Source organism: Pelobates fuscus, chromosome 1, assembly GCF_036172605.1.
Source record: "Pelobates fuscus isolate aPelFus1 chromosome 1, aPelFus1.pri, whole genome shotgun sequence".
In the NCBI taxonomy this organism is placed as follows: Eukaryota; Metazoa; Chordata; class Amphibia; order Anura; family Pelobatidae; genus Pelobates; species Pelobates fuscus.
In genome coordinates, this window is record NC_086317.1 from 145,743,800 (window position 1) to 145,757,513 (window position 13,714).

Below are 13,714 nucleotides of genomic sequence, written 5' to 3' on the forward strand. Positions count from 1 at the left end.
ATGCCTCTGGAGCGTGATTAACTGTCACGGCTCAATAACAATAATTTTTCACATTCCTCAAAGCTTTGTTGTGAATATGATGTTATATTACAATATAAAAGTATTGCTGCAACTATAAAGTATTATACACTGTCTCTAATCATGTTGCCAAGCTATGGACTATATCACGCAAGTAGGACAATTAATAAACGTACACGCACAGCAATGCCAAATAAAATATTGCTTTTTGACTCTGTATTTTACAAGCTGAGTTTCAGAAGACTGACTTTGTGACTACTTTGGATTGAATCTAGACACATTACTGAAACAGTTGTGTAAATTCAGGCTTGGAGTTATTACTTTGCAGAGCAGAGTCAAATGCAATGTCTAGACACAAGCCAGCCTGTACTCAGGACAAGTTCCTAGTTCGGCAAAAACAAAATTTATCTTTTCTCAGGTTGTTTGGATGTTTGATAAGCAATAGGCCACGTGTTGCTCATAAAGGGGCATGTGTTTGACATTAAGTAAATTTATGGTCATAATGCATTGTATTTTTAGACCTTTCTACTCTGCCATAAGCTATCATCTGGAAATGGAGGTTTGAATGTGATTTCTTTACACATTAAATTCTGTTTGCAGAAATCTCTTTGCAGTAACAAAGAATGTGTGTAATGCATTTCTTCATCAGAGAAGATTTGTTGAAGCTACTTTCTTTACAAAACAAAATTCCATATAATCTCCTTTCCAGCCTAATGCATAGTGGAACTACAGACGTATTTATGAGCGTATTTACAGGAACTGCTCTGCACTAAAGGGGAAGTGTCACTCCCCCAGGATTTGAAGCATTATGTGTACCTATATTCTATATTTGAAATGCATGTATTTGTGAAAACAATTTTTAAAGTTGAAATCCAGAGAAAAAATAAATTGAGAAATAGAGGGATTTGTCAAACAGATCTGAAATGTTTTCTTTATTTCTGGTCTGTAATCTATTTGCATTTATTAAATTGTTCTAAAAATGGTCTTAAAAGTGTTGTTTTTTTCCTGCCATTTTTCCTAAATAAATAAAAATAAACTTTTCAGAAAAGACTGCCAAAGGTAAAGTAAGGGGAAATAAAATAAGTCACTGAAAACATGACTTAAATTTATAATTGCAACGGATCGGCTGGCACCCCGACTGGGTACCTCCGTTGAAGGATTCTTCTAGTGCTTCCAGAGGGGTCAAAGCACTCCACTTGACACCATAAGCATTGTAGACCCCACAAACTGCCGCAGCTTTGTTGTCGTCTTGCCATCTCCTACCCACCCTGGACCTATGACAAGGCTCCAGGCTCCAGTGGGTGAACCTCTCTTCCTTCAGAGAGCGAAGCAGGAACAAGCTCTTAAAAGAGTCTAGTGATTATAGCCAGGAGAGTATACAGCATATAGCAATCCCCAGTGTAGATGCAGCCTTTTCCCCCACACATGAGACGAGGCTCTATGTTGAGGGTAAAACAGGAACTCAGCAGTCTGAGGGTTTATTGTCTCTTATATACAGGTTTTCCCACAAAGTTATCACCCACGTGGACCTTGTGGTACAAAGGATAAAAAGTTACAAAACCAATCAGGACAGACTTGTACAGTTTAGACACTCCCAGATAATGTACACAAACCCTCCCCTCTGCCTGTGATACAATTAACAAACACGATGGGCTAACTTAATTACTCACAGGCAGAAAACACACATTTTTCCCAAAAAGGGACAAAGCAGCCAGGAGGGACAAAGCAGCCAGTTTCAACTGGTCTGGCAGTGTCCCTGGGACAACAAAGTCTTTTAAATGCCAATAAGCCCAAATAGTGTTTTTAACTGGCAATACTTCCCAGGGGCCATGGTCACAAGGCAAGAGGCTGGCAAGCAGGCCTCTCCAAGTACAAGTGGAAAAGGGCACTTCGTCATAATAATAATTAGACCTTAAAAAAAAAACACTAGCTGGAAAAACAAAGTTAAGTTAAAAAATAAATCAACTTTTTTTGTTTTTTTTGGTTTTTTTAAAGTGCAAACTATTTGCAACACTTTGACAAAGTGTTCATTTTCTCCTCTTCATTTGCAATGTTTGTGGATTTAAGCATCCTTTATAGTACTATGGGAGTCTTATTGACTCCCATAGACTTTTTAATGTAGCAACTGGCTGGCATGTGCTGGCCAGTCGCCATATAACTAACAGCCACACTGCTGAAGGATTGTAACTATATGTCCACTGGCTGTTGTCAATGGGCAATGTTGTTTTATTGCTATTCTTGTATTTTGTATGGATTCTTTATATCTGCATGCTGTACATCAGAAAGACATTCCCAACAATGCAGAAAATATATAACATCACAGTTATAGAGAGTACATGAATTGTTGGCAGTAGTTGCAAGAAAGTTTCACAATGTGAGGTTGTTTAAATTATGGAATCTACTATCTCCTTAGGGATTAAGCAATCTCCAGGGATCCCAGATCCTTTCTACTATAGATTTTTGATGCAGAGTCAATGCTGATGTTAGCCCATATGAATATAAAGTTTGAAAACTGCTTTGAAGCTGGCCCTGCATCAGCCACTTAGTGCTTTTCCATTTGGATGCGAGAAGGGGGTTTTCTGTGATGCTAGGACTTTACGAGCAAATAAGAGTACATCTGGTAAATCTAGTCACAGATATGCTGCTGGCTCACAGGAAACATACCTCAGGTCTAGTTAATATAAGAGCCCCATTGCTACCTCCCAGTAGGTTTGGATCTCCTGGCATGTCTACCATATATGAAACATATTGCCTATAGAGGTTTGGCATGTCTGACACATTGGTGATACAGATGGATATACTTGATAGAGTTAGTCTGGGGTTAAAGGGATTCTACAGTGACAAAGTTGTTTTATAGTGACAAAGCCGTTATTGTGGCACTATAGGTTCCTAAAGTACCCCCTTCCCTCGTTCCCCCCACCCCCTCCCACAGCACTGAAGTGGTCAGGCTCTGCCCATGCTCCTCCCCCGTTTACATCAGCTTGCGGGGGAGAACTAATGCACATGCGTGGCAATGGCTGTGCTCGCATTTAGATTTCCCCATAGGAAAGCATCAATCAATGCTTTCCTATGGGGAAAAATCTGATGCCTGAGGTCCCCAGGCAGAGCGTGAGGATGTCCAACATCAGATACCAGACCTGAGGCCCTCTAGGGGCTGTCTAGTAGACAGCCACTAGAGGTGGAGTTAACCCTAAGGGGTAATTATTGCAGTTTCTCAGAATGGCAGAATTGCAGTTTCTCAGAATGTCCCTGTATGGTTAAGGGGCATGGGACATTGCACCCAGACCAATTCAATGAGCCACTTCAAGTGGTCTGGGTGCCTATAGTGTCCCTTTAAATACCACAGGTTTGTTATTTTCCAGTAGGCTTCTAGAAGAGAATGACACCTAACAACTCCTTTCAATGCATTAGTTTAATCGACTGTTGAGGGGGTAGGCTAATAAATGCCTCGTTCACCCTTTGGCTCATGCATTGGAGTTTTTTGTTCATGATTTTGATTTTAATGGAAAGTCCCTGCGCTGAACAAAAAAAATGTGTCTATCTCTGTAGCACCAGAGGGGGTCCCTCTCCCAGGCAGTCCGAACATGCTTAAGAAATACACTCTTTATTTGAAAATACAAAAAAAAATGTATTTAGATGGTAAAGAGTATTTAGCTTGGAAGGTTAGGAAAGAGGTCACAGTCGCACCTTCTAACAGCTGAGATATATTTGTTGTTCTATGCTATTTTATTTGCTATTCTAACAGCAAAACTTGTGGCTGGGAACAGATGGGTTATTTGTGAGCAGTATTGTCTCAGGGTCTATACATAATGTAGAAACGGGTATTATTAAATTGTACCTGCTACATGTCAACCTATCTTAATAAACCCCCTGGAGCTTGCAAGGCAATCGCTTGTGCAAAGTCAGCAGCATTGTGATCTATATTATATTTAAGGTTATTTGGCATAACCATACTTTCCTTCTTCACTGCCTCTGCATTATCTATGCTGCTTTTTTTCCTCCCACACAAAGAACTGGAAAATGGATTGTAATTGAGCCTTAAAACTTGTATGGACTATTACAGGAAGCATTCAGAAAAGGTATAGTATCTGTGGAAGAAAGATCATGTTAGTGGGATTGATGCGTCCAGTCCATATTATAATTTTACACCTCCATTCCTGAAGGTCCTGTCTAATCGAGTGAAGTAAAGACATATGCTTGTGCTTATATAGAGTAGAAATGGATTTTTAATACGAAGTACATAATGTGTTCTGTGTGCCACTCGAATGAAAAAGTCTGTAAAACTGAAGAGTGTTAACAAGCCAGGTTGGGATGCTTATGGGTAGTGCTAGTGTCTTATTAGTATTTAATTTGTAATAGGATACTTCACCGGGTCAATAGTGAGAGATTAGGGACAACATTGAGACAACATTGGGTTGGACTGTGTTAATAGAAGGTCATCTGCAAAGAGTGACAATTATCTTCCATAGACCCCACCTGGATTTCCTTATATTAGGTTTCGGTCACAGATTCTTGGTTTAAGGTTTAAGGGAGACTATAAATAACAAAGGGGACAGAGGGCAACCCTGCCTTGTTCCTTTAATTATATCAAATAGAAGTGAGGTGAAACCTGAACTGAAAATCTTTGCTGATTGTGCATTGTAAAAGTTTAAGACCGCAGTGATAACCTCAGTGGATAACCAAAAAAATTCAAGCACCTTCTGCATGTAAAGACAGTTAAATGTGTACATGTAAATTTGAATGGTTAGTTCTAAGAATTTTGAAAATCTATTTTTTTTTTTCAAGCTAGAATATTCCCCAAATAATCCCCAAATATAAGCCGTGTGGGCTAGTCACGATGGTTCTAAAGATTGTATATGAGCATTATGTTCCAAAAATAGTCAGCTAATTTGTCTCTATTAGCACCACACATTAGCAACTTTTCATTCTCCCTTCATGAATCCCAAGTCTCTAGAATGGAATTGTCTTTAAGAGACAAGGCAATTAGAGCATGAGCTTATGTGAGAAATAACGAAGCATGCACTAAAATATAATATGATACAAGAGTAGGAGTTGTGAGTAGTGGAGTGAAAGCCATGTGTTACTCGTCAAGCATCTAAATAATCATTATTAACACCTGGTTAAGGAGGTCAATAGTGTTTTGCCTATGAGTTTTAGTAGACATCGCTAGTAAGGTGAAATCTAACACAATGTCTAGAATAAAGTTAGTGTCCCCACCTATAATAATCTCTCCAAGTATACTAAACTGGGCTTTGGATAATATCATATCTAGGAACTGTACTTGACTGTTGTGTGGCCCATATACATTAAGCAAGGTGTAGGGCATGTAGGAGCAGTTTTAGTAACCAATGCAAATAAAATGCCTTTGCTAATAAGAATTGAGACACCTCTTTTTTGCAAAGCTACAGGCATGAAAATGTAATCAGTAATGCAAAGAATTACATTTTAGCTTATGCCTTTTTGGAAATTTTCCTTATTATTAATTGTCTCTTGAAGTGCCATATGGCATCTGAGTGGGGAGTTTAGCCCCTTTACTTTCATGGACCAGATGATAAGAGTCATAAAAGTGAACTTCTGTTTCCTGTACCCGGCCGCCGGCGGACTGAAGGGAAGCGCTCACTCAGTGAGCACTTCCTGTCAGTCCGCCGGCGGCCGGGTACAGGAAACAGAGGTTCCTGTCCCGCGTTCCGCGCAGCCCGGCCACGCTACATTGAGAGACCGGCTGGAGGGAGCGCTCTGCGCTTCCCTCCTGCCGGTCCCTCAAACCCGGCCACCCTGCAAACAGTAGTGCCGCGCCACCTGAGGCTTGCTAAAGTGCTAAGGTGGCGCAGCATGAGGAGACGCACCGGTGACTCCGGGCACAGGGATGCGGCACCACCTGCTAAGGTGCGCCCTAGGCAGCTGACTAGGTTGCCTTACAGGTAGCGCCGGCCATGGTGGAGGTTTCCCACATGATGTTATTATACCATTTTAGTTATAATCTCTCTAGGTTACCCACCCATGTTTTAACCCTCTGATCCTAGAGGATTTAGAAAAGAATATTATATACACACTGGGACAATATCTTGACTTGCATTAACTTTCTGCTGGATGCCATTTTTTAACAAGTTTTATTTATATTTTCTCTCTCAATTTGAGAGTTATTGCTAGAGATGTCGCGAACATAAAATTTTCCGTTTGCTAACGAACGCCAAACGCGAATTTCCGCAAATGTTCGCGAACGGGCGAACCGGGCAAACCGCCATAGACTTCAATAGGCAGGCGAATTTTAAAACCCACAGGGACTCTTTCTGGCCACGATAGTGATGGAAAAGTTGGGGACTAACAGGGGACTAACACCTGGACTGTGGCATGCTGGAGGGGGATCCATGGCAAAACTCCCATGGAAAATTACATAGTTGATGCAGAGTCTGGTTTTAATCCATAAAGGGCATAAATCACCTAACATTCCTAAATTGTTTGGAATAACGTGCTTTAATCGATCAGGTAGTGAAAGGGTTACGCCCGCTTCACAGTGACAGACCAAACTCCCCGTTTAACGCACCGCAAACAACCGCAAACAGTCCATTTGCACAACTGCAAACTCCCCATTTGCACAAGGTTGGATACCAAGCTAGCCATGTCCTGTTCCTTGTCCTCACTGATGTCATTGAAGGTCTCTTCCTCCACCTAGCTACATACAACACCAAGGGTCCCCGAAAGGTGACAACAAGCCCCCTGAGACGCCTGCTGTGTTTGGTCTTCCTCCTCTGACTCCTCTTCTTCAGACTCCTCTCTCTGCGTTGCCTCTCTCTGCGTTATTATAAGGTGTGTTAAGTAGTACTATTCCTATCAGTTTAATCCCTGTTACGTCCCCTATCAGGGGACGTGTATATGGCATAGATTTTAGGAACCGGGAGATGGAAAAAGATGCTTGGTCGGTCCTCCTACTTCAAATTTGGGGCACTGCGCGTTCAATCTAATGTGCCACCAGATAGGAGTGGTGTGTTAAGTGGTACTATTCTTATCAGTTTAATCCCTGTTACGTCCCCTATCATGGGACGTGTATATGGCATCGTTTTAGGAACCGAGAGATGGAAAAAGCTACTTCAAATTTGGGGCACTGCGCGTGTAATCTAATGTGCCACCAGATAGGAGTGATGTGTTAAGTAGTACTATTCTTATCAGTTTAATCACTGTTACGTCCCCTATCAGGGGACGTGTATATGGCATCGATTTTAGGAACCGAGAGATGGAAAAAGATGCTTGGTTGGTCCTCCTACCTCAAATTTGGGGCACTGCGCGTGCAATCTAATGTGCCACCAGATAGGAGTGGTGTGTTAAGTAGTACTATTCTTATCAGTTTGATCCCTGTAACGTCCCCCTCATCAGGCCTTTTTCAGTCGAATGTATCACCCACTGTCAGTCCCTTCGGGATCCATCCCTCATTCATCTTAATAAAGGTGAGGTAATCTAGACTTTTTTGACCTAGGCGACTTCTCTTCTCAGTGACAATACCTCCTGCTGCACTGAAGGTCCTTTCTGACAGGACACTTGAAGCGGGGCAGGCCAGAAGTTCTATCGAAAATTGGGATAGCTCAGGCCACAGGTCAAGCCTGCACACCCAGTAGTCAAGGGGTTCATCGCTCCTCAGAGTGTCGATATCTGCAGTTAAGGCAAAGTAGTCTGCTACCTGTCGGTCGAGTCATTCTCTGAGGGTGGACCCCGAAGGGCTGTGGCGATGCGTAGGACTTAAAAAGCTCCGCATGTCCTCCATCAACAACACGTCTGTAAAGCGTCCTGTCCCTGCCGGCGTGGTCATGGGAGGAGGAGGATTACTTTCACCTCTTCCCCTGTTAGATTCCCGTTGTGCTGTGACATCACCCTTATACGCTGTGTAAAGCATATTTTTTAATTTATTTTGGAACTGCTGCATCCTTTCCGACTTGCGGTAATTCGGTAACATTTCAGTCACTTTCTGCTTATACCGGGGGTCTAGTAGCGTGGACACCCAGTACAGGTCGTTCTCCTTCAGCCTTTTTATACGAGGGTCCCTCAACAGGCACGACAGCATGTAAGACCCCATTTGCACAAGGTTGGATGACGAGCTACTCATGTCCCGTTCCTCGTCCTCAGTGATCTCACTGAAGGTATGTTCTTCCCCCCAGCCACGTACAACACCATGGGTACCAGATAGGTGACAACGAGCACCCTGGGATGCCTGTTGTGGTTGGTCTTCCACCTCCTCCTCAAAGCCATATTCCTCCTCTGACTCCTCTTCCTCACAATCCTCTTCCAGCGTTGCCGCAGGTCCAGCAAGCGATGCTGATAAGGCTGTTTCTGGTGGTGATGGTGACCACAACTCTTCCTCTTCACGCTCATCTACGGCCTGATCCAGCACTCTTCGCAGGGCACGCTCCAGGAAGAAAACAAATGGTATGATGTCGCTGATGGTGCCTTCGGTGCGACTGACTAGGTTTGTCACCTCCTCAAAAGGACGCATGAGCCTACAGGTTTTCCTAGCACCCCGGTCATACAAATAGTCGTTAACGTCTTTTTCTTGTTGGAGCAGGCGGTCGAACACTGGCATGTTGTTTCGCCACTGGATATCTGAAAAGTGCGCTATGGTCGTGTAGGAATGCCTGAAATGGCCACACACCTTCCTGGCCTGCTTCAGGACGTCCTGTAAGCCTGGGTACTCATGCACAAAGCGTTGTACGATCTTATTACACACATGTGCCATGCACGGCACATGTGTCAACTTGCCCAAATTCAATGCCGCCAACAAATGTCTTCCGTTGTCACAAACCACTTTGCAGATCTCCAGTTGGTGCGGAGTCAGCCACTGATCCACCTGTGTGTTCAGGGCGGACAGGAGTGCTGGTCCGGTGTGACTCTCTGCTTTCAGGCAAGTCAACCCCAAGACGGCGTGACACTGCCGTATCCGGGATGTGGAATAGTACCTGGGGAGCTGGGGGGGTGCCGTTGATGTGGAGCAAGACGCAGCAGCAGAAGAGGACTCAGCCGAGGAGGTTATGGAATAGGATGGAGTAGGAGGAGTAGAGGAGGTGGCAGCAGGCCTGCCTGCAAGTCGTGGCGGTGTCACCAACTCCTCTGCAGAGCCACACATTCCATGCTTGGCAGCCGTAAGCAGGTTTACCCAATGCGCAGTGTAGGTGATATACCTGCCCTGACCATGCTTTGCAGACCAGGTATCAGTGGTCAGATGGACCCTTGCCCCAACACTGTGTGCCAGATATGCCATTACTTGCTTTTTGCACAATCGAGTACAGGTTGGAGATTAAAAGTGAAATATAAAATGGTGAGAGCACTCTAAAACATTGAAAATTACCAATACTTCATAAGGAATATTCCTAAAAAGAAAATGAGATAAAAGACCATAGAGTAATATAGTAAAAACTAATATTAAAACACCTTGTTATTGGTCAAACTCACATATATCTGAGTCACTTGAAAGCTGACTCAGACTAAACAGCGGAGAAGAGCATGTTGGTGGATATCTGTTAAAATTCAGGAAACTTCATCGATTTCAAGATAATTTATTAAGACACAAGTAATAAATAAAATAAAATAGAAATAAGTCCACCAAGAATATCGCCACCTGACGCGTTTCGGCGTTACAGCCTTCTTCAGAAGCGATGATTCTGCTCTTCTCCGTTTCGTTTTTTTTTAGGAATATTCCTTATGAAGTATTGGTAATTTTCAATGTTTTAGACTGCTCTCACCATTTTATATTTCACTTTTATTTCACTTGTATGTGTGTTAAGTGGTACACATAGGTGATAGCAGCACCAAATTCGCACTTTTCCCCACATTCTGTTTTATTGGATTATACAGGTTGACCGGGTACCTTCCACTGCGGTGTCCCAATAACTAAAAATTTTTGGAACGCCTCAGACTCCACCAGCTTGTATGGTAAAAGCTGGCGGGCTAATAGTTCAGACAAGCCAGCTGTCAGACGCTGGGCAAGGGGGTGACTTTCTGACATTGGCTTCTTACGCTCAAACATGTCCTTGACAGACACCTGACTGTGGACAGATGAGTGGGAACTGCTCAAGGCGAGAGACGGAGTGGCGGATGGTTGAGAGGGGGCAAGGAGGACAGCAGTGGTTGAAGTGGCTGAAGATGCTGGACCAGGAGGAGGATGGCGGCTTTGAGTTTGTGTGCTGCTTGTACTCATGTGTTGATCCCATAGGTGTTTGTGATGTGCAATCATGTGCCTTCACAAAGCAGTTGTACCTAGGTGGGTGTTGGACTTCCCACGACTCAGTTTCTTTTGGCACAGGTTGCAAATGGCATCGCTGTTGTCAGAGGCAGACACACAAAAAAAATGCCACACTACTGAGCTCTGCAATGACTGCATTCTGGTGGTGGCAACAGCATGCATTGCAAGCAAGCATGCTGTCTAGCTGGCCCCCGGGTGCCGATGCATGCTGTCTGACTGTGCCACTAGCTCCTTGCGACGACCTCCCCCTGCTTCCAACTCATCTCCTCCTCCTCTCTGTCTCCCCATCTGAACTTTCCCCCTGTTCTTCTTCTCTTCTAGCGGGCACCCACGTGACATCCACAGACGCATCGTCATCATCAACCACTTCACTTGTATCTGACAACTCAGCAAAGGAAGCAGCAGCAGGTACAACATCATCATCATCATCATCACACCGTACGTCCATGTGTGTAATGCTGCCTGACTGAGACATATCCCTGTTATCTACATCCTCTGGCAATAATGGTTGCGCATCACTCATTTCTTCCAACTGATGTGTAAATAACTCATCTGACAGATCAAGTGAAGTGGCTGTGGTGCTAGTGTTGGTGGTGGCGGCAGGCGGGCGAGTGGTAACTTGAGAGGTGCCTGAAGCTAAGCTGGAGGAGGATGGTGCGTCAAGGTTCCGAGCGGAAGTTGTAGAAGATTGTGTGTCCTGTGTTAGCCAGTCAACTATGTCCTCAGAACTTTTCGAGTTCAGGGTCCGTGGCCTCTGAACACTGAGCATTATTCTAGGGCCAAAGGGAATCACAACACCACAATCACGATGGCCCCTGCGGGATGGCCTGCCTCTGCCTGTCATTTTTTTTTCGATTAGTGGTACTAAGCATGCAAGCTACTATGACAACAGATATGAGTGGCACTGTGCACTGGCAGAAGTTGGCAGAGTAGACGCTGTAGGCCTGACACACACGCTTGCAGACAACTAACTGCTATTCAATTTATTACAGTCAAAATTTAAATTTTTTTTAAATGTACACTACTGTTACACCAGATATGAGTTGCACTGGTGTGACACTGTGCCCTGGCAGGCCCTGAAACGCATACATGTGAAGGAAACTGACTGCTATTATTTCACAGGCAAATTTCTATTTTTGTTTTTTTTATGTACACTACTGTTACACCAGATATGAGTTGCACTGGTGTGACACTTTGCCCTGGCAGGCCCTGAAATGCTCACGTGTGAAGGAAACTGATTGCTATTATATTAGAGTCAAAAAGTTTTTTTTTTCTTTTAAATGCAAGCTATTGTGACACCAGATATGAGTGGTGGCACTGGGCAAGTGGGCACAGTATATGCTGTGAGCCTGACACACACGCTGGCAGACAGGTAACTGCAATTAGATTACACAGGAAAAAAGGCTTTTTGGGGTGCTGTCCTTACAGCAGAGATCAGATGAGTCCTTCAGGACTGTAGTGGACACTAAATACACTAGCCTAGCTATCGATTTCCCTATTAAAAAAGCAGCAGCTACACTGTCCCTCCTCTCACTAAGAATGCAGCTTCCTAATGAATCTAAAATGGATGCTGTCCAGGAGGTGGGAGGGTCTGGGAGAGAGGGTCTGCTGCTGATTGGCTGGAATGTGTCTGCTGACTGTGAGGTACAGGGTCAAAGTTTACTCAATGATGACGAATTGGGGGCAGACTGAACATCGCATATGTTCGTCCACCGTGGCGAACACGAACAAGCTATGTTCGCCAGGAACCATTCGCAAGCAAACTATTCGGGACATCTCTATTTATTATCAATTTTGTGCACTAACTTATTGTTGTAAAGATTGAATTTTGCATTTTTATATTTAGGGAGAAATAGAGGACAGCGGCACAGGTTATATATAAATTGAAGAGATAACACCTTATATATATAATTCTTAAAGGGAAAGCGCCATTCAGCTCCCCCAATCCCCCAGCCAGCTAAACAGCCCCTCGGCTCCCCCAATCCCCCAGCCAGCTGAACAGCCCTTGGCTCCCCGAATCCCCCAGCCAGCTAAACAGCCCCTCGGCCCCCCTAATCCCCCAACCAACTGAACAACCCCAAGGATCCCCCATCCCCCAGCCAGCTAAACAGCTCCCCAAGGCTCCCCAATAAGACACAAACCTCCCACGACCAGCTAAACAGTCCCCACTTCCCTCCCACAGCCAGCAACACAGCATCCTCCCCCACCATCATATTGTATACAGGTCCCCTCAGCCATAAAATGCATACCCTTGTAATATATTTTGTATGGCTGGTTTAGAAAATATTTAAATTTTATAAAAATTACATAAACCATCCATATATATATTATATAAACCAGCTATATAACCATGTTTTTTTACACACATACATGTGTGTGTGTGTGTGTATATATATATATATATACATATATATATATATATATATATATATAGGAGAGAGGTGCACTCACGGCCTCCTTTTCTAAAATTCCGAGTCTTTATTGGATATGCATTAAAAAAATCAACGTTTCAGTCCTACCTTGAGGACTTTCATCATGATCAAACACATATATGTGTATGTGTGGAGATATATATAGATATAGATATATATATGTGTGTGTGCGTGCGTTCCACAGGGCCCAAGCAAATGTTTGCCCAGGGTCCAATCACTATTAAAGATGGCCCTGCTGGGGATAGATCAACAAATAACTGAATTTTAACATAATGAACAGTAAACCCATAACATCTTCATGCATTTTTTATGACAAAAAACTGAACTGTGATGACAGTGTCTCAGGGTTGCTGCTAGTATATGCCTTCATCTGGCAATGCCGTGGCAACTGTCTAGTAGGCGCTCCTGAGTTGTTTTATGTCCTTGAAAATGCCCCTGAAGTAGGTATTAGATGTTAAAACTAGCTCTGTCTTCAAAGTCGATCATCGTAGCCTCAGGTTTCATTGTAGGCGGTATTATCAGCAGTCTTGGTCTCTAGATGAATGGTTCACTCTCCCAAGCCCTGACATTGGCTAAGTTGTGGATATCTGCTCTCAGAGTTGTCTACACTTCACAGAGCATCCTTGTGGCGGAACCAACCTCGCCACTGTGAACTGGAGAAGCCTGGTTGTTAGCCTCCTGCCCTGCGACTATGGCCCCTGGGAGATATTGCCCTTTAAGGGACTGAGTTGGGACTCATGGACTACTATTATACTGTGCTGACCCTTTAAGAACTGCATTTGGGCTTATGGACTTTTATTGTACAGTGCTGGCCCTTTTAAAAAACAGTGTACGGACACATGGAAACTTTTTGGACACTTTTTCTTCCCCTTTGAATCCCTGTGAAGGTGAGGCTCTTCCCCTCCCCCAGCTCCATTGTTCTCCAGCAGGGCGTTGTCCCAGGGACACTGCCAGACCAGGTAAAGCCATGCTGGCAAGGGATAATAAAGGGACTTCACCTAACTTTTTAACCCCTGGACGGATTCATGTGATTTTTATA